Source organism: Ambystoma mexicanum, chromosome 1q, assembly GCF_040938575.1.
Source record: "Ambystoma mexicanum isolate Mex_15411 chromosome 1q, UKY_AmexF1_1, whole genome shotgun sequence".
Taxonomy (NCBI): domain Eukaryota; kingdom Metazoa; phylum Chordata; class Amphibia; order Caudata; family Ambystomatidae; genus Ambystoma; species Ambystoma mexicanum.
Genome location: NC_090922.1, coordinates 40,931,170 through 40,953,707, shown reverse-complemented (window position 1 = coordinate 40,953,707; position 22,538 = coordinate 40,931,170). Strand labels below are relative to the sequence as shown.

Below are 22,538 nucleotides of genomic sequence, written 5' to 3'. Positions count from 1 at the left end.
TTCAAAGTCCACTATATCTAGATGGATTGTTCAATGCATCACTCTCTGTTACACTCTTGCTAAGAGAGAACTACCCTTCAAGCCAAGAGCACATTTCACTCGAGGCACTGGGGCTTCCATAGCGTTCATTGCAAATGTTCCCCTTGAGTCCATCTGCAAAGCGGCTACCTGGAGTTCTGTGCACACCTTTACAAAACACTACTGTCTAGATGCACACTCTAGATCTGACTCCCAGGTGGGACAGGCAGTATTAAGACATCTTTTCTCTACTGTTCCTTCTCATAACCCACCGCCAACTCCGGGTACTGCTTGCTAGTCTATGCACAGCATGTGATTCTAAGCAGATTAACAAACATCAGAAGACAATGCATTACTTACCGTAAAAGCATTTCTGATGGTTGTATCTGCTTAGATTCACATGCGCCCACCCTTCCTCCCCGCTCGGATGGAAGGAACATAGACACCTTTCTACATCTCTCTCTTTTCTGTACTCACTCACGTATAGAAGGTTCCCTCAGGGCAGAAAAAATACAAACGACGCGTGAGGGATTGTGGGTACAATGCACGTCACTATAGGGATAGTGTTACAGACGCGCCTTGTCGACGTCCCCTTTTCGACTACGAAAAACAAAATGCAATACTCCGCAGTGACCACTGGATGTCGGACCTATGCACAGCATGTGAATCTAAGCAGATACAACCATCGGAAATGCTTTTACGGTAAGTAATGTATTGTCATATTGTATATCTCTTCAGCCAAAAAAATATCGAGACTTTTGGTCCATATCGCTGAGCCCTACTGTCAGTCTCACGATTCTGATGTACCACAGTAGGCAGGATGTGTCTTGATCTAATGGATGTCTTCTCTAGAACTAACAGTGACTTTGTTTTGTTTCTTTAGTGACAATAACACTTGCCTCCTTTTTTATGGGTGTAATTATTCCTGTCACATTTCAAGATGAAAATCTCACGGCTACAGTGGCTTATGGCTAGGTGTATTCATGTGGAAAATCTAGCACCTCACAAGGGTAAGCCTTGTCACTGTGCTGACCTGTGTCCCTAAACAATAGGAATAAAAAATGGGACAGATCCGATGTATCGGACGCTACCGGGGACGACACGAGACTTAGAGTGCGACTACTTTAAATCAAAAGTGAACAGCCCACAGACGCCTTACACCACAGCATTGAGTTCAACCAAATAATATGTACATTATATACAGACCAAATGCCAAAAACTCCAATTCCAGAATTCACTGAAAGAGAGATGACCTCCAGCTGAACCCCAACTCCTCTTCAGGGCATGTAGTCACTTCTTTCCCCCTTCACCCAACAATAATTAACACAACTAAACCGAACCCTAACTGCATATAACTGGAATTCGACAGTTTAAATGATGTTGTGTTGTCCTGGCCTTGTCTTTCCCGGCTGCTTCTTCTCCACTGACCCTCCATAAGCACAAGTATGATCAGCTTAAATTGCATTTTTTTTTTTTTGTTTTTTTTTTTGTTTTAACACAAAGTAAGGCCATGGCAGCAGCACTCTTAAGAGACCAACCTTCAGTGCAGCCAACCGGTACAAGTAGCATAATGCATCAGGTCTGCCACCTGATGTTGTACGATGCCAGTATGAAGAACCTATATCAGATAGTACCTATGTAGTTATAGGCATTAGCTGAAATAATTCACCCCATTGCTGGGTGCAAGTTGGTCTAACCACCTCTCCCCCCACACTGGCAAAGGGAATGGCGGGTTGCCAAGTCCCATGTCACAGACTGATGTCTCCTTTCAAGGCATGGCACAACTTTCAGTATGCCACACCTGTGCCCGCTGTGTCCAGCCAGCAGGGTCCCCTGACGCGTGACACTTGAAATAATGTCAGCAAATGGAATAAGTGCCGGTAGACCACCTGCTTCAGCAACTGCCCCAAAATGCAAGAGGGGTGCTTATACTCAAACCCTGCTTCCCCTCCTCTCCCCCAAAACCTTGCGATGGACCTAAGACTGAGCTTGTGCATCCTTCCACCAAGTCAGTTATTCCAAGGAATGAGTAAAATGAAGACTTGGTCAGCCGAAACTGTTGGCAGTTCACCTATTTTATTTGGAGCTTATACAGTCATCTACTACACCAGTGAAGAGGAATGTCATTTCTTATATGTAACCTCAAAGTAAACATGTGACTAAAAATGCCACTGGGGAACCTCTAGAGAGGTATACCCATTTTTGTATTGGGTCCAAAATATATAATTTAAATGCATTCGGATGATGTGGACCATTCTTGGTATAATGCTGCATGTACTGAGAATTTGTAAAAGGAAGCTTATTAACTAAATTTACACCTTCTCCGGGAATTATGTGGGAACCACATTCCTGTGCTAATTGTCGATTATGTAAAAGCTTGGATGGTTTGAAAGGGGCACATTCCTCAATGCTGTATAGGGAAGTACTCGAGCCAAAGCTCCTACCTCCAGCATTCTTGTAAGTGGAACCTATTGAGCTAATTTGACGGGAGGAGTATGAGGAGAGTTGGTCAGTTGATTAGATAGTGGCTTACAAAACGGGAGAGGGGAAACTCCCTTGACCCTGCATCCTGCTCCTTGACCCTTACCCATGCATTGGAACAACCCCCACCTATGACTAACCCTCCATCACACCACACAAACTAGCCACTCTCACATGGCTTTGAAAGAAAGACCTTCACCCAGACTTTGAAAATAACAATTTTACAACTCTAGCTACAACTAACATACTCGACTCCTGGCCAACACACACCCAGACCTTAAGCACCAGGCTGTGCTTCTGGATACAAAACCCTTAATGGCAACTATATTTAACACCTAAAAAGCCTACATAAACCCGTAACTCAGAATTGCCCAGTTTCATTGAAAACATTTATCCGACAGGCCGCTTTCATTGAACGGCGTCATGTCTGAGAACATTGCATGTCCTGTTACTGTGCATGGGTTGAAGGATCGGTAATTGTCAACACGCTGGCCGGAGAGGTAAGAGTGGTATTGGAGGGGGAGATGTGTGTGTGTGTGTGTGTGTGTATAACAGGGCGGGCGGGAGGAGGTAGGCTGGGCAAGGGAACATGGGTTGCGAGGGTGTCCCCACCGGCATTGGTAGCAGCGAGTAGAGGGGCGCACCAAGGGAATGATGGTTCCCTGCATGCCGGAACCGGGCTTCGATGAAAATGGCCTGTGGGGAATCGTCATAGAACCCAAACCCAATCTTGCCTTACTCTCTTCTCCTAACTACCCAGACCCACCAACTCTCTTCCAGATTCACGGGAGTGCCTGCAGACCAAATGCTAACAACATGACGTGTTGTGATGCACATGTTCACAGCGACAGATATGTGTAACATTACTTTAACAAATTAAGACCACAGACGAAGAAGTGTGGGTGTCCAAGAATTAGGATGAGGTAAGTTGTAGCTAAAACCTGCTCCTGGGTGTCTGCCATCACCTAGTAGGCTGGAGCTACCGCGGGGGAGAGGGGGGGTGGGAGCGGGTACACATTGCACCACAAATCTTAACTTCCGCATGAGAACCACACTTTAACTTGTTGCCCATTATGTATGATCCATTATGTTTAAACGTGCAATGTCGTAATTCTTCTTTATTAACATTCTAAAATGTTCAAAGTTAATGTTGCATATGCATGTTTGTAAAGCGCCTGTTGGCCTGGCAAGCCAAAAGTATCTCCTGGTAGCTATTGGTTTCAAGCTTTCCTAGGCTAGAATGAGGCTCTAAATAGCTCCCAGCAATTGTGTTCATTTAGTTATGTCGTGAATTATAAGTCCTTGTTAGGAACGTGAATTATAAGTCCTTGTTAGGAAGTTACTTTTATAGTGGTTTAAGAACGTTCGGCTGAGATTGCTTTATGGAAGAATGGGACATTGTTTTTCTCTGAACCAAAGAAGAAATGTGATACTGTTTAGATTCTTTTAGAAAATATGAATGTTTGAATAGTCAATTTTTAGGAAATGTGCACCGTTGCAAAGTTTTTTTGGTCTGACAGTAAGGCCTTCTGTTCCAAATATTTGTATTTTCATATCTAAATCCGTTTGAGCTGATATGTGAGACATAAAGCATACCTTAGCCGCATTTAATTAAATATTGTGTACACAGTTTGCCTGTGGAAAATGACAGGGGGCGCTAGAAAGAGAAGCAGTGCTCGACACAGCTCATTTGGCAGCGGATTATGCATGCCACCTTGATTGCGTGTTTCATGCTGAAGGAACCCAGCCACCCTAACGGCATACTTTTAATACATTGCATTTGAACTTGATCGTCCTGATCTTCTTAAGGTATGTTAGCAAATAATGAGTTCTGAAATACCCCACTGCTGACGATAGAGCAAACACGGTAGTAATAACATATTTCCCATGAATTCTTCAAAAAGATTAAATCCACTGGTCATTTCAAATAGCCATCCATTTAAAATGCACAAGTACTGTAAATGGAAGTCATGAAAACCGAATTATCCGTGCTGTCCGACATCTTGAATGTATTCAGTTCTGGCTTGTATCAAGAGCATCTTAAAGAATACTGCCAACTTCCTTAACTGGGCTCCATAAATGGAAATCTTCACGCTTTCCTGCTGCATTTTTCTGTTCTCCCAAAATGCAATTGCAGAAGACCAAAACTAGTGTGGTTATTCAGGTAAATAGTTAGGAACCCCACGGAGATCCGTCAGTTAAGCTCTTCTTTGTTTTGACTGCTTACTCACACACCTCTGCTAGCAACGGGAATGGCAGTTACAGCATTGCCCCACAAGAGGGCAAACATTCAAGCTGCAGGCTACAAACCATTTGCCACCTCAATTCTATACATAGAACCAGGCAGCAGACCATGTGTTGAGTGGCAACAAGTTAAAAAGGAGCCTGGTTAAGGCCCAACGTTCATAAATGTACATTGTGGTACTGAGATATGGCTGAATACCAACTGTCCAGAGAGTCTGAAATTCTCTGTTTTATTATCTGGCCCGTCGGTCTCCTTGTCTGCCCTATGATTTGGCATCCAGCTTCATAATTAACTTTGATTTCTGGTTTAGAAAAAGCAAAGCTGCAAAGCCACATAAAACTAGGCTTTTTAAACATGGCTAGACCACAGGATCTTTTTTACTCCATGGTGTGGCATAATGGATTCTAGAATGGTATTGTTACTTTTGCTTTAGGATTCAAACGTGATGGTAGCCACATCTTAAGTGGAGCACTACGTCAAAATTGAGAAATATAGTTAATGCCTAGTTCTATGTATGGCTTAAAATTCATGGATCATTTTGGCAGACAGTATTCTGGGACAAAACTGACTTTCCACTGTTAAGATGGATTTCTAAACTCTGACCTGGTGGGCAGAAGTTTAAGAGGCCACCCTTGGTTTAGTACAACAGGGGAACCTTCTGGACAAGCCAGACCAATCTAGGTAGCTTTGCAGGCTGTCAAGACTAAGTCTCTGGAGGGGAGAGAGTGATCGGAAGCCCACACAGTAATGAACCACAAATTACTCTTAGAGAAGTGTATATGAAAAAGATCTATACATATATTGTCGTCCAGACCAATTGACACAAGTGAACATCAGTTATATAAAAATAGTTGCCACTCAAATACTATACTAAATAATATATATTCAATGCTTTTCCTAATGCGCCAAAGGAGTAAACCACAGCCACAACCTGTAAAGAGGAGGTGTATTCACACACTAGGAGCATTAGACAATTCTTCGAAGTCGTTCTCCAACTTTTGAGTCCAGCACTAAAAAGAGGGGAGCCTTGTGCTCAACAGTACAGTTGTGCGTAAAGATGCACAATCACATAGGCAGAACAAAAAGCGCGTCTTCTTGGGAGAGCTGTAGTAAGTCATTAAGGGGCTTGAGGCGATGAAGAATTGGTTCCCACTATTAGAGTAGGGTCTGCCCTTGGCAGCAGAGCAGTTTTCAAAAGGTGAGAATAGCTAGGGAGTGCAGGCTAACCCAGACAAAAGCAAATACATTTTTAGGGATATACATGCGTAAAAGACATCTGTTGTGCCAGGGGGGGCCACTGGTAAGTGATGCAAGTACTCAACGACCCTCGGCACAGTCCAGACCAAACTTTACTAGTTTAGTCGAGGTCGCTAGTAGGTTAGAGTCCTGCAGTTTCACGACTCTCAAGCTCTCAGAGGCTGCGGGATAGAACGATCGTCCGGGACGGGACAGTTGCCTTTTCTCCGCTTCCAAACGAGATGCAAAGAAAATTCCGATGCAGCAGGTTTTAGGGCACAGGAGAGCAATTCAGCAAGACACCTACAGCGACCGTCACCAACGGTTAGTACCGCAGGAATCGCAGATGTGTGCAGCGTTCTGCACTCTCCTTATTCAGGATCTAGAGGAGCTAAGCCTGCAAAATCTGGCAGGAGGCGGCACAGGACCACAAGCAAGCGTTGTCCCAAGTCTCTGGCTTCAACCCGAGACGGCAGAGATTCTGCAGGATACCCTTAGGTACAGCTGGATAGTTCACTGGATGGCCGAGGAACTTTTCCAAAGGGGCTCGTTCGGCAGGTAAGCAGGGGGCGCCGAGAGTAGTTGTTCCCACTACTCCAAAGGGGCGAAGCGCCCTTGCAGGCCTTCTTGATCGATGAAGAAAACAGGGGTCGAACGGCACAATAGAGGGCAAAGGGTGCCAAAACCTTCTAGTGCGGTTCCACAAGTCTGTTTCTTCGTACAGGATACTTAGCTCTTTCTGTAGTTCAGGGAGAACTCTGGTGATCGACCTGGAATGGATGCAGATCCCCTTCTCTTATCTAAGAATAGCTTTGCGCCGAAATCGTGGACTTCAAATCGAAGATCTGCTCTCGTGCAGGCATCCCAGTCGTGGCCCAATCACGGTCCATAGTGGTCCTAGTCATTCAGGCACTACAGATATCTTGGCACCAGTAGTGTGGATTGGAGCCAGACAGCCCTAACCCGCTTCCTGGGCAAACACACGTGACGTGCAGAAGCTTGCGAAAGAGATGGATTTTCGTGGGAGACTGCATGCCCAAATAAGGAAAACCCGGGATACTCGACCTGGGTGAAGGCAAGGGACACAATGGCCATGGGACCGAACAAAAGGTTTTGCGGCTCTGCCTTTTTCAGACCTGGCCACAGTCTTGAAGCAAACGAGGTAAACTCGATGTGATCCTGTAAAAACAAGTAAAACACTAATAAAAAGTAACTGCTGCCACCAGTTCGTCCCAGGCAATCTTGTACAATCACCGAACAATCCTTCAAGGGTATCTAGGGCCATAAAATAAAAAGGACCCCAGCGCACGGTACTGGAAGGTACATTGTGCACTGTTAAAAAGTTACCAAGGAATGGCAACATAGTCAAAGACTAGTTTCCCATTACTGACAGTTTGAAGGACGTGTCAGTTTCCCCACAAAGAGTGAGCAAAAGCCTACGGGAGCGCAGCTGAAGATTGGGCTCCACTGGCGAAAGTCCAAATAGGATAGCCAAACAAAAGCAAAAAGTTTGGGGGTGGGGTCAGAAAATGGAGGGAAAATTACATATGGATGAAATCTTTCCAAAAATCCACCACTTGTAATATATGCAGGTCTACAAAGCCCCGGACATCTGAGTCGTAAATGTCGATGGCTTTCGGGCGTGCCACATATATTTCCTTGATTATCGGCACAGGCTGACGCCCAAAGGCTGAACCAAATTTACTAAGGGCACTGGTACTTAGTGTCATCTTTCTGACAGCAATATATAGGTGATTAAGACCCTTACATTTTTATCAAAAGTTACCCCCAAGTACGTAAAATGGTCTTTCTGTGAAATCTTTTAATTTGGACATGTGGAGTAGGTGAAGCGCCTTTTTGGGGCGGTTGCTAGCTGAGAAGCTAACCACCACGGATTTAGCCATGTTTAATTTCAAGGCCAGATAGGCCATAAAGTTCCCATATCTTGTAATCTGATTTTGAAGTGAACATGGGGTTCTTGCAATGAGCCACATCGTCGCCATAAGCCCGGGGTAGAGTTAATTTAAAATCCAAATGAAGAACGTACACCTGTCCCTCGAGTAATACAGTTTTGAGGTTACTGGTGTACAGGCAAAACAGGGGTGCCAAAACGCACCCTGCTTAACACCCCTTTCATCCTTAAACCATGTGGTGCGATTGCCCTGTTAACCTACTCACTGCGGCCCAGTTACCTCTATGGAGCTCCACCAGGATCCTTACCAGTTTCAGGTATGCCCTGTTCGCGAAGACCCTCCACAGCTTTGTCCTATTGATGGTGTGAAAAGCTGTGGATATGTCAATAAAGGTGACATATATTGGCTACTCTTTACAGTATTTACCAGGATTAGGTACAGATTTAGTATCTGGTTCGCAGTGCCAAGACTTTCACTCTCCCAGAATACAAAAACCTCTCACACAAGCACCATAAGCCTATGCTTAAACCAACGCCGAATTAAAAATCTGACCTGATATGCAGCCCTAGATTTAAATCTAAGTGAAGCCCAAGCAGGATTCTTTGCAGCAAGGTTCCCACTGTAACCGTGGCATCTCGGGTCCCGGAAATGGAACAGCAGTGGTAGATACTGATGACATTGATGCACTGTGTCCGTGTCATGTTCTGGCACAATCTCACTAAATAGTGCCTCTCACGACAAATGTAGGCCCAATGCGGTAGTCTTGATCAACAAAAACATCAGTAGCTAGGGAGATTACGAAAGATTAAACATCCTGTGAGTTGCAGAGAAGGCGTTGTGACCGGAATCACTAGTCCACCACCGGGAGTTAGCTCTCCAGGAACTCCCTACAGAAATCCGAATGAACGCAATTTATGCTGCAGGTGTTCTGAGAAAGTGAGCATTGACATGGCAATGATCTCAATGGACAAACTGTGTAACTGGTTAACAAAACCTTTAGTCCAACTCAACAAGCACTGGCACTCGCTTACCAATGCCTCGCCTGCTCCAAAACCGTCTTCACTCACTCCACTGTCCTCCCTCCAGCTGGTCTCTTGGTCAGCTGCCGCCGCCGCCGCCTCCTTCTTTGACCTCACCAGAAAAGCCCACACCTTCCTGTTGCTTCTTTGATTTTCTGATTGGTCCTCTGACCCTTGCCAATCTCCCCATGTCGGTCATACCTGGGAGGGATTAGCATTACAGAATGTTTTTAAATGGTGAGGTTAAGCTTTTTCTCCATGCGGTGACGGTGTGATGCGTGAATGGCAGCCAACGGTGCACTGGGTTAACAATGTTGGAGAACTGAGAAGCAGTTCCCTGTGAGTTATGTACCTTCTGTTTGAGCGACCACAGCTCTATTCCAAGCCTCTGGTTGTCTGAGCGCCACGCTCTGAAATCCTCCTTGGGGCTAGTGTATGGTGCACAGCATAGGGGACTAATGCATAGAAGCTTCAGCTCTGGCGTCTGTCTCCTTCTGGCGGCACTGAGAACATAGTGCTCGTGTACATTAGAGTCTGTAGAAACCATGCCCCTCTCTCTGGAGGTTTTCTTTCCTTTGCAGAATATTCGCCAGTCTGTGTGAGGGGGGCTGATGGTGATCTTCCTAATGGGTTTTCGCCTTTGAACTGGATTAGGTTTCTGCAATGAGAAGAGAAAACTCTGCTAACAATTTGGGTCATCGGATGATGCAATTTGGCACTGCCTATACCTAGGTTGGCACTTGGGGAGGGGGACAGGAATAGGAGCCCTCTCTACTGCCACAGCCTCCCTTTTGGAGTAGGACTGCAGCTGGATGTTTCCCTTAGATGGGAGGGGGGGGGGGGCAAACGGTCAGTACCTGGCAGTCTGTTTTCGCCTCTTATGCATTGATTGAGATGATCAGAGTTCTTATTTTAGCCCCACTTACTCAAAAACTAGCTGGTATATATGAAAAATTCTTGACCCTGAAGGTCGACTTTGGATCGTGTAATTGGAGTCTGAGAGTTGCCTTTTAAATTACTCGGGGGCCCATTGCAGTTGATCCTGACTGTGTCCAAATGGAGCTAATGTAACCTTGAGGTTGACGTTTTTGCACCTGTTTGATTGCCCTTGTAGACTTTACTTAAGACCAGTCTGGGTAAAACATACAGCCGGAACTATAAATAAGGCTACTACCCTTTTGATATCTTGTGCCCTTCAAAGCAGAATCCATTTAGTGCCTCTGCATTGGAAGGACATTGCTATTATTTTGCCTTGAATGTATTTAGATGTCAAATACATTTGTATGGAGAGGCATACTGTACTTTTTCATGCAATTACTATTTTTTGTATGGGTTTTATTTTTTTTTAAGGTATGAATGGCATATAGCTTTAATATTCATATTGGTGAGAAAGACATTGTGTAGTGTGCATGTGGAGTGCTGAGGGTTACGTTATTTTGCATGTCTGACTAGCAGGTTTCAACTTTAAATGTATAACTCTGCTAACAGGCATTCTTATTTTATGTTCTGCGGGAGATGTTATTTAACAAGGTTTGTATACAGTATAGTGGTCTCAGACCACCTGACCTGACTTTGCATATTGTGCCACTGAAGTTATCCAGAACCTAGTCAGCAGACTAAAGGGTGGTGATAGGATAGGAAAGTCCATGAAATGCCACAGACCTAGGGATGGAGTGATGTAGATGAGTGGCGGGGGGGAAGGTTTTGTGATACCTTCTGTTCGTGTATTTCCATTTAGGTGGATAGATCGGGGATGCAAAGGTTTGTCCATCATGGGGATTGTCTACATGAAGCATATTTGAGGAGCAGTTGTAGTTAACCATATTGGCACCATGCAGGTGGGGGGGGCAACCGATTAGGAGGCTAGGAACACAAGCCGATGCTGCCGATCTAGCCCGCATTCCAAGCTGCCTGATGGCCGGTTCGCCCGCCTGCCATCTTCCCCCAGACCCTACGTACCTATTTTTATTAACCCCCCCCCCCACCCTCTCGTCCTCCATCCCCACTTAACTCATTGCGGCGAGTGCCACCGCAGCTTCTCCTTCCGCTCTGCCCCGTGTTTGCCTGCCATGGAAATGGAAGAGGGGGGCCCCGTACGTAGCCCCTTCTTTTTTTTTTTTTCTCCCAGGGTGGCCATGTTTGTACATTATTTTATTTACGTGAACGGGACGCAGCAAGGCGACCCATTCACAGAAAGAACATACTTTAAATTTGCCCCGTGCCAGCCCATGGGACCGGTGCTAATGGCGTTAACCACCTGCTCCAAGGGCTGAAACGGGTAGTAATGGTCTGGGGCCCTTGTTAAATGCCCTTGCTTGGGCCCTTAAAGGCTTGGGCCTTTAACTCTGGCCCGGGCCGTTACCATCCGTTCCAGCCATTGTAACGGTTGATTAACGCTTAAGTGTTAGCCTGCACAATGGGTTCAAGATGTGCTCCAGGCCCTCAGTTAAATTGTGTTGACTTTTTGACTCCGGATTTCCTTCTGAATTATCACAAAGGTATGACAAGGTACGCTGACTGGCTAGAGCGGATGGGAACTGGTCTCGGCCTGCTATGGGAGGCCTATTTGGGAGGAACCCAGAGCCAGTCCTACCATAAAGGATGATGTCGGCAGTTGCGGGCCCCCAATTCATGCCCATTGCAGTGCCTGTTTATATCTGAGCAGCAACCCTCTGCACCTCCCCATGCGTCTTGAACAAAATGCGTGTAAGGTTTTTCCTCTTTTTCAGACCCAGTGTTAACCACATGTTAAACTGGGAAAACCTGCATTGCAATGCCGGAACCCCCAAATCGGCACCAGGAGCGATAGATGGCACACCAAATAACTGCACAAAGGTTACTTAACAATACCTAGACCATGAGAGACTTTAACAGGATCCACACACCCTAAGGCAGACCACACGAACCTTGGGGGAGCAATCCAAAGGCCCACTAACACCAAATGTAACATTATGAAATGTGAGCCGCCACTGCTACCTCACGACAGTCCTACGCATAGTAAAGGTGGTTTTGGGGGGGGGGGTAGGCTTTACCCAATCTACTTTTTGTAACAACTCCTGGGTTGAGAAGACTGGACCAGATTGGCCAAGGCAAGTGACCCAATCAGGGAATGAGGGGGGCATAAAGGGGGCAAATGGAAGCAGGAAGGTGTGGGGTCAGGTGGTGGCAGCCCAAAAGACCAATCTGAGAAAGGATGGTATATGGGAGTGTGAAGGTATTCATTGGTGAGAGCAAATGGTACAGAGTTGTGTGTGCATGTATGCATGAGTAGGCACATGATATTGTTGTAGGCAGTGAGTAGGAAGTGATTGTGAATAGTGAAAGGAGGGTGACTGAGAAGCTGTTAGTGTATGTTGTTGTGGTGTTGAGGAGTCGTAACATCATCGGGTGGTGGTAGCTGGTAGGCGTGAGAGCCATTGAAGGGACGGAGCAGGGAGAGAAAGCGGGTGGAATTGGGCGGAGGAGAGTAGTGAAAGGAGACGTTCCCTTTCAACGTCCTGCTTTGCCAGAGGGGACTGTACAGCATCTGAAGCACCAGCCTACAACATCCTGGTTCTTGCTGAAAAGTCTGGAAGCCATCTGGAGCCCTGTCATTGGATTGGATTCCAGAGGGTCATGGGAGATACTGCCTTCCCTATTCGCCCTGCCCCCTCTCTCACTTGCGCGTCTGCAGCCAAGGGCCAAAATCAGAAAAGGGAAACGGCCTGTTGGGATCAGAAAGACCTAGGACCAGAACCCCTGCTCAAGTCAGGACTTCACCGAGCTCACCCTTTGTCTGACACCTTCTGCGTATAAAGATCATTCCACCCATTGACTACCCACTCACAGAGGAGCTTCTGTTACCTCACAGAAGTAAAGAACATTCCTTTTGCGGGTCAGTAGCTGTCTTTTGGCTTTCCGTTGCCCCATTCTAGCCCATCTCAGAACTTAAACAGGCCTCTTATCAGCCAACCATCCACCCCCTCCCTTTCCACTCATCCACCTTTTCTCTCTTGGGCTGCACCCTTTATTCATTCTCTTTACTTGCCTTTTTTTTCTACCATTCATCATGCAACTTGGCATTTCTCCATTCCTCCTTCTGCTAACTCTTCTTCCCTTCCCTCATAGCCTTCAGCCTCAACTCTGCCTTACTTCTGCATCTCTGCAGCCTTCACATCTCCCCCCTGCATCGCTCAGATAAGACTCTCATTCTCGCAGGGTCTCAAACCTCATGTAACCCATCATCTGCTGCACACCACCTGCTCCTCCCCCCCCCCCCCCCGTCTCCCCCAACTTCCCCCAACTCCTATCACTCTTTCACTCAGCCTCTGGAATGCACAATCCCTCTGCGACAAGTCTTCCTACCTCACTGACCACATTGACTCTTATCCTCAGTTTTCCCTTCTCGCTATCACTGAAACCTGGATCTCCCCTCATAACTCTGCTACACTAGAAGCTCTCCAGTCTGACTCTGCTACCTTCTCCCACTCTCCCTCACCTGTTGGTATGAGTGGTAGTGTGGGGTTCCTTATCAAGAAGGCCCTCAAAACTGCCTTGCCCATATACCCGGTCTGATATCACCTCTTCCTCTTTTGAATATTCCACACTTCTGCTCCTACCGCCTCCTTCTCTCCCGGCTATAGATTTCTGTTGACCCCATGGTCATCACCTTCCCTGATGTGAACCTTCTCTTCGAGTCCCTCTCTACTGTAACCCCCATTGTCTTGCTTAAGCATTTTAAGCACCCGAAGCTTGTTGCAGCCACATGCCTTGAACTTCCCTGTCTCCTGTCTGAACACTCCATGTACGACCAGCCTACCCACTATGGTGGGAACTCTGTTGATCTCGTCTTGCTTTCTATTTCTCTCCATTGACCCATCTCCCTCTGATCACTCCCTTGTTAACATTTTGTTCCCTCCATCTTGCTTCCCTCACTTCTACGTTTTGCTCACTAACTTTCCTCTAAACTCTGTTAAACACATGATCCTGCCAACACTCCTCTCTCCCACCCCAACCCTCCCCCTGTCCACCAGTTTTCCCCCTACTTATTCTACTCTGAACTACCTCTCTACTGCCTCTCCTTTTGAATTGGCACCCATCCTTCGCATTGGCAACACATCTAGCGCTACTATCAACCTTTTTGCTCCCCAAATGATCAAAGATTTAATCGGTCACTTGCCCTTACCTCTGAGCTCTTTAATCTTCTCCCCTCGCACCTCCATCTTTCCTGTGTTGTGTCCGTCTCCCTCCTGGTGGACTCTTCCATGGCCCCTTTAAATCATCGATTGCCTTCTTTATTGAAGAAACCCTCTGCTGACCCAAACGTCCCGCAAAACTATTGCCCAATTTCTCTCCTTCCCCATTATTCAAAGGTAAGTGAGCGGGTGGTCTTCAATCGGATCACAAAGTACATTGAGGATAATGACCTTGGTGATCCACAATTTGGCTTGTGTAGTAAACACTCCACCTAGACTGCACTCCTACATGTCTCCCTCCTTTCTCTCAGATGCTCATCACTCCAAACTCTATTATATTCATCCTTTTGGATGTCTCTGCCGCTTTTGACACTGTCAACCTCTCCTCTCTCTCTCTCTCTCTCTCTCTCTCCAGGATCTTGGGTTTGATAAATCTGCTCTTGCCTAGATCACCCCCTGTCTGGAAGTTCAATCCTTTAAAATCTCTTGGACTTCCAAACCTCGGACTCCACCCATCTCCCATTCCACATTACCCAAGTATCAGTCTTTTTGACTTCTGCTTTTAACCCTCTATACATCTGCCCTAGGACTTCTCATCCTTTGGCTTTCACAAACCCCTTTTTGTTACTATTTTTCTCCTTTCCTTCCTTCACCCCAACTGTCTCGGCACAGATTAGGAACTGTCTCACTGCAAATCACTGGATGTCTCTCCCTGCCTCATGCTGAACTCTTCAAAAATGGAAGACATCTTTCTCCGACTTCCAATGCCGTCTCTCCCCTCTCCTTGCTGCCTGACCGCCTTGCTCCCTCACCCAAGGCTGGCAGACTTGGGGTCCTCTTCGATAGTGACCTCTGACTGCAACAATTCATCAATGTCACTGTCTCTGCTGCTCGTATCCACCTCCTCAACATTCAGAAAATTCATCCTTTCTTAATAATGACTCATAAAAACTCTAATCTTCAGCCTCGTGCTCAGCAAACTTGACTACTGGTCAAGCAGACTCCTTGGCCTTCTTCCCTTCTTCTTTCCTATAGACCAAGGTTGTCCAACATACCGTCCGCGGGCCACAATGCGGCCCTCCAAGCCATTTGATGTGGCCCGAGGGGCTCAAGAGAGTCCGTGGACCCGATTTAATTTATTTATTTCTGCAATGTTGGTCGGGTATGGTACCCGACCAACATTGCAGAAATAAATAAACCGGGCCATGGCAGGGGAGCCGGACGTGGGGAGGACTGTTACTGCCTCTGGTGATCCCTGCAAGGGGGCACCAGAGGCAGTTACCGGCCTCAGCCACGGCCCGGGTTATTTATTTATTTTCGCAATGTTTGCCGGGTCCGTAGACCCGATTTAATTTATTTATTTCTGTAATGTTTGTCAGGAACCACACATTGCAGAAATAAATTAATCCGGTCCACGCACCTGACAAACATTGTCCAAATAAATAAACCGGGCCATGGCAGAGGAGCAGGATGTGGGGAGGACTGTTACTGCCTCTGGTGACCCCTGCAACGGGGCACCAGAGGCAGTTACAGGCCTCAGCCACAGCCCGGTTTATTTATTTGCGCAAATGTTTGTCGGTTCTGTGGACCCGATTTAATTTTATTTCTGCAATGTTTGTCGGGTATGGTACCCCACCAACATTGCAGAAATAAATTAATCTGGTCCACGGACCCGACAAACATTGTCCAAATAAATAAACCAGGCCATGACAGAGGAGCAGGATGTGGGGAGGACTGTTACTGCCTCTGGTGACCCCTGCAAGGGGGCACCAGAGGCAGTTACACGCCTCACCCACGGGCCAATTTATTTATTTATTTGGGCAATGTTTGTCTGGTCCGTGGCCAAGTGTCTTTGTCTCTGCAGCAATGACTTTGCCCAGATTACCGGGGCTCAAGTCGAGGGTACGTGTGTGGACTGAGTCCACCCACATTTTTAAGAGGGTGGACTCGGTCCGATCGAACCACAACCATCAGGTTTGCAGGCTGGACAACTCACCACTGCACTAAATAACTTGATGAAAAACGACTAAGGTAAAATGTCCAATTTCGGTACTGCAAAGTTCAGGGAAAACCTTTGTGTTGGTTCTTGGAGTTTACATGTGCACATATTAACGTATTGATTTTATGGAAGGTGTGAATGCCTTTTGTCCTATGCAATTTGGGTGGTTGTGAAAAGCCAATTTAATGAAATATGAATATTTCAATTTGAACTGCACATTTTTGATGTCGCATCACATTGCAAAAGAGTTTACCTTTTGATATGTGGACGGAGCCATGTGCAAATGGGCAGTCTTGTGCGACTGTGGGCGGGGCATACATCTCGGGGGGTTTTTGATTTTCAAATGTAGGCGGGTATGCCTGGAAGGGGGCACCAGCGGCAGTTACAGGCCTCAGCCACGGCTTGGTTTATTTATTTATTTGGGCAATGTTTTTCGGGTCCGTGGACCCGATTAATGTATTTATTTCTGCAATGTTGGTCGGATACAGGTACCCGACCAACATTGCAGAAATAAATATATTAACCGGGTCGTGGCAGAGGAGCAGGACATGAGGACTGTTACTGCCTCTGGTGACCCCCGCAAGGGGCACCAGAGACAGTTACAGGCCTCAGCCACGGCCCGTTTTATTTATTTTGGCAATGTTTGTCGGGCCCGTGTCTAATGCCTTACTCCCACGTGTCGCCTGCGAGGAGCCATCGTGAACCACACACTATGCCCGGTTTGCCGCTTAGCGTTGCATGGGTAGAGGAAGGAGATGGTCCGTTGTGGTTTGGCCGACTGGAAGCCTAACTGCAGGTAAAGATCCCAAGAGGGAACAATGCGAACACGGTTTGCTGCAAACTTACCCATGCCCTTTCCTGGGCATGGGGACCCTGGCCCTAAATGTTGTTTGGTAAGCAGAGGCTGGCCGTACCTCTTACAGGGCATGTGGCCGTAGGCCAGCCGTGTGGAGTCTTGCATTACCGGGTGCTGGCCACATCTTCTAGAGTTGGGAAATGTGGAGGATTCACAGTTGCCTCTGCCAGGTTTTACCTTCAGACCATTTCGCCCTTTCACCAGCACTACAGGCCCAGTGGGCCACGAAAGGCAGGCTTAAGCAATTCTGTTCAGCCCAGGTCCCTGTGGGGAGGCTCAACCGGTTAATGTATTCATTTCTGCAATGTTGGTCGGACACAGGTACCCGACCAACATTGCAGAAATAAATACATCAACCGGGTTGTGGCAGCAGTGGCGTCACCATTAACACAGAAGTAATGAATGTGTACAACAGAGATAAGCTGGCATATGTATTTGGCACACTGCACATGCTCAGGCAGCATCAATCATGCTTTGTACAGGACAATGCTGGCCTAAATTAGGAACAGCCAGCATAGACATGTTGTTACAGAGGCATATTATTGGGCACAACCAGCATGCCAATGTGTTACATCAGTGACAGTGCTGTCTTACACTGTGGACACATTGATCATTAAAATGTGTTGTGGTCTACAATGTTCTTGTCTGCTGTTGGTGACATGGAATGTACATGTTCCCCTTTAGAACGTATTGTAAACTTATGGCTTTTTGGTCACTTCTCCTGCTGTAAAATGCACCATTTCAGCCCCATATTTGGAGAAAGAATCTTGGGGGTGGGGACCCCCCAAACCCTCCCTAGATCCTTATAGAGCCCTCGCTACGCTTGGACACCCCCACTATTTCAGAAAAATATCAACACATACACACTGGAAGAAATCACAAGAAACTAACCTTTGATTGCTGCCCCGGACACCGAAAGCTATCTTTGGGACTGCATGGCTATCACTGCCTGTGATGCTATTGTGTCAAAGGTCACATACCATCTCTTTTTAATATACTGCTTTGGTTGAGGTTGTTGACTTTTGGCTCGCCGGCCGACCGGGTGACAAAAAGTCAATGCTTCGGCCCCTCATTCTTAAAGGTTGGACAAGCCTGCTGTAGACAGTCCTCCACTTTTCGACCCACACTGTCTACAACCTAGCCATATCCTCCCTGTCAGTACTCCAGTGCGGAATGCGTAGGTAATCCGAATAACAGTTGCTCACGAGAGGCGTAGAAGCTGTCAATTGCTTCCGGCTAGCCCAATGAGGGCCTCCTCAGAGAGGGCGACCTTTCTTATGAAGCACTGTCCTGTCTGTTAAACTATACAGACAGAGCTGTTTTTCAGACGAAAGAGCAAAAATTACCACCAGGCATATGCCAGGCTGCAAGGAAATAGGAGCGTGTTTAGCATCTGAGTACAGAGGAGTTAAACTAGTTTCTAGATAACACTAACCTGAATAGCTCTAGACGTCGACTCCGAGGAAAAATGAATTTCAGCTGGTGGCAAAAGAACTCGGAGCTTGGGACAAGTGATTCCATATGAAGGAGACTCAAAGTAGCAAGGGTAAGAAGCAGGGAAGGACTAGATGCGACAGGAAGGGAAATTAGTAATGTTAGTAAGGACCTACCTCTCTGGTGAAACGAGGACGCACTAACGGCAAACGGGGTGCACACTAGTAATGCTACATAGCGTCCAAAGTTCTGTGCACAACGTTGCCAAGGATAATGGCAATCCTCCACAATCCCACACCAAGTAATCAATAGCCGAAAACAGTTCAGGGGAATACAAAAGGCAATCCTTTAAACCGAAGAAAAGTTTGTTCAACCAAGCCAGAAATGAAGTGCCAGTAAACGCAGTTCAAAGAGTCGTCGGGTACGCAGAATCAGGGGTCAGCAACAATGATCAGAAAACTACAAAAAACAGGATAAGAAAACACAGGGGACTTATTTTAATAAGAAGCACCAGCGCCATGGAGTTTGTTTCTTTATACTTCTGTGATGTTAGCAGTATGTTCTGACGTGTGCCGAGTAGTCATGGCAACATGGGTTGGCATCCGATGCTCGACGTGAGCTCATGCTGTCAGTGGGGGCGCCATGGCAACTGCCAGGAGCGCAGGCCGGAAAGCAAGGGAAAGCGCTTCTTGTGCAGGGAGCAGTGAATCTGCCCACGAACCATGACACTCCCCCAAGTCTGACATGCTGGTTCGCCTCTCTATGGGCAAATGTCCCCTTGTCCAGTCCCTGTCCTAGTCTACGAAGCAGTCAATGGTTTTTCTCCTCAGTATGTGTATGATTGCATCTGCGTACTTACTTTTTTCTTCCGTTCAATCCTCCTTTGCACTTGGCCTCACTGTTCCATACCCACCTTGTGCCTCCTCGCTTTCGCTCTTTCGCCCTACCTTGCCCGCTCCACTGGATCCGGGTGCTCAACTGTTGTTCTCTTCAAAGCTAAGCTTAAATTTCACTTACTTACACATTGCAATCTGCTAAGAGCCTTGATTTGCTTGGATGGAGAGCTGATATTGTAAATGTGTCATTGGCCATATTGGCCAACAATAATCTGAACTTTGTTTGTCCCAGGTGCTTCATGTGTTTGACAAATGAGCGTCGAATGTGGTGGTAAACAGTAGTCTTGCTGGCTATATATTTGAATGCTAGAACCAATTTGAAGCTTCAAGCAGTTTGTTTGAAAACCTAACTTCCCCAATCATTTCCCTCCAATTGAAATATCTCCACTGCAAGTACTGCTAAATAACGATAGATCTGGAAAAACAATTTCCCAATTGTTCCAGGCTTCCACATGGTCTAGTAACAACTGGTCTTGAAAGCGGAGATGTCCCTGCATATGTCTAACCTTATTGCAGTGGTCCAATCTGCGGCTCTCATATGTTTTAGATGGGCTACCATAATCCCTTCTTTTGACTACGCTTGCTAATGCTTATGGAAGCTGTAGACCAAAATATCTGAAAAGCCAAAGGTTGCAGATCTGTGTTGGAGCTTTAATATCAGAGGGGCCTTTCTTATAAAGGGAGTACGATAATTTCACCTGTATAGTGGAGTACTGGAAGCCACTACTCTGGCCAGCTCCAAGAGAAATGACTGCCAGCTCTTTAAAAATGGTGTATTGTTTGGATGACCGTCAACTTCTGAGTTAAAAATTTTAACGAGGTCTCCACTATACGTACCATAACAATACATCTGTTCGTTTAAGGGGAGGTCCCATTTTAGTTCAGTTAACTGTCAAATACAGGTCTATGTTGCCCGTGTTTCCTTTGTTTGGTCCTATCTGATGTTAAGGTCTCCTGGAGGAGGACAGATTCCTCGGTTTCTGAGAGCTGCTGCTGGCTTTAGCAGCTTACTTCCAGTGTGAAAGAAAGGGAGCAGGTGAGGAAAGTGGTCTATGTTTTGCAGTTGTAAACTCTTTAATCACTTTGTGCGCATTTTATGAAGCACTGAACCACATTCTTCAGAATTAAAAAATTAACAAAGCTAGATGATTCCTACCCACTGATCTGGAATACAAATGGATGGTTTTTGCCAGCATTGATAAGTCTTCACTATATTTATGTAATTTATATTGATTGAAATAGCAGATTTAGTTTATAGTGTGGCTGCCACTAAACTTTATTTTCGGTCAGTGACAGTTTTTGTATTCACACGCCTTTTGATCAATTTAGCAATTGCAGAACATGTTCAACTTTTGGGGATTTTCCGAAAGGTGCTGGTATAATTGACATCCAGCATATAAATACCGAAACATGAGGCTCTTAGTTGTAGAGAGTAAATGTATATAGGTTTCATGTGTAGTGCTTAACACCATATTTAGGCCACTTAAGAGCACAGTTGGGGGAAGAAGGGTGTGGGAGTAGAAATGGAGAGGGAAACACACGAAGTGTCATACATTGTATTATATAGCTATAATTTGAACAGCTCTAAACTTCAAGCCAGCCACAAAGGCCTGCTACCAGAATTGTAACATTCCGATTGATTTTGCCATTGATGTATTCACAAATGGATTATTCCTTTTTACTTTGACAGCAATGCGTTTCCATCGTGTGCATTCCACAGATTGACTTTGACCGCCTTCTCTTATCGAGGACAATTGGGAATATATAAAACATTACTGACAACTTTCAGAATACATGATTGGGTTAAAACTGTGTTCACTGAAAGCCACAGAAAAGCTTGGTGTGTATAAATTAATGAATTTCTTTCTTTGCAAAAAGCACAAGATAAGAGATAGCATAAGCAACAGGCTTCACTTCTAACTTGCCCCATTTGCAAATTGCTTTTCAAAACAAATGAACCCTCTGTTCTCCTCGCAATGTACTTACATTGTTATTAAAGCATAGGTACAGAAAGAGCAGCGTTTTCAAAGCAAACACAATATTTGTTAAACAAGAGATTGTATTTTTAAAAGATTGAGTTGTATGTGATGAATTTTTAATCATGTTCGTTTGTTTTCCTTGCGTGTTTCATTGTATTGTAAATTATTGTATAAGACTTTTATGATCTATTTGAGATCAAAATAAAGTTTCACACAAAAGATTCAATTGCACAGTGACAAAACATGCAATGTCTGCAAATCATGATAGATTTTTGTATACGCATCTTGAGCTGCCTAAGTGAACAGCTAATGTAAATGATTTAAACCAGTGCAAAAGCTTAATTAGTATAAGCTGATGACCAATATGATTTGTTGTGAATAACATTGTTGTCCTGTACCAATTTGAATAGGCCCATCTTGTTCAAACATGAGTTTGTATGTAAGCGCCTGATAATTCAAGATTGGCTTACTTTCAAAGGTGTACAAACAAGATGATTGTAATATTTATTTTGATAACGTGAATTAAATTCTTATCTGTTAGAATTGGATTGGCTAAAAGGGGACCGGCATGGGAGCCGTTTGACAGTTAGGAGGAGTTACTGAATTTTTGCTAAAGGCTATGAGTTACTGAATTTTTGCCAAAGGCTATGACACTCTGAATCCTAAACAGGCAAGTGTCTGGCAGACTGCTTACCCTCTTTATCTGCCTCGCTAAGGAAGCACGCAGAAACGGACTACACCCTAACTATAATGCAATTCTAGTCTTTGTGCCCAAAGATTGACACTTTGACAATTTTTCCAAATTCTGATTTCTTTTTTGTAATTTCTTTTTAGTTTTCTTTTTTTTTCTTTTGATGCTTGCTTCTATAATTTGGAAGTGGAGCTAAATTACAAAGCTGAACTGTCTTGGAAACCAGCAACAAACAGCTTTCGGATGACTTCCCCGGAAGACATTAAGTTGCTAATGGGACGGAAAAATGGTGCTTAGCTAATTTTTCCAAATTTTAATTTTTGACTGTTTAAATATTTAAGTTATTTTTGCACCTATTTTCATCGTAGTATTCATTTCCATGGCAGGAGTGTCAATGGACGACACCATTTATTTTTGTTAGGCTAGCCTTTCAACTTTCCCAGTGCTGGTAAAACAGGGTTTAATTGTAGTCCAGTTTTGGCACATTGTCCATATATAAGCTGTATTGCCCCTTGCACTACTTTGGCCAGGATAAGTGACACCATTAAAGCACAGAGGAAGGGCGAGAATAATCATTTGCAGGGGGCCTTACACATA

The 22,538-nt window shown here is 45.4% G+C and overlaps 1 protein-coding gene across 2 annotated transcripts in view; it reads left to right on the top strand.

Annotated features, from left to right (window-relative positions):
* Positions 1-22,538, top strand: part of AP1G1 (adaptor related protein complex 1 subunit gamma 1) — a 1,918,561-nt gene that overhangs the window by 118,733 nt on the left and 1,777,290 nt on the right. The window contains exon 1 of one of the 2 annotated variants that reach the window (XM_069635470.1): positions 20,984-21,111. The exons of the other annotated variant lie outside the window; for it this stretch is intronic. The gene's annotated coding sequence lies outside the window, so the exon portion shown is untranslated. Of the gene's footprint in view, positions 1-20,983; positions 21,112-22,538 lie in introns of those variants that run through there. 2 annotated transcript variants of the gene reach the window in all.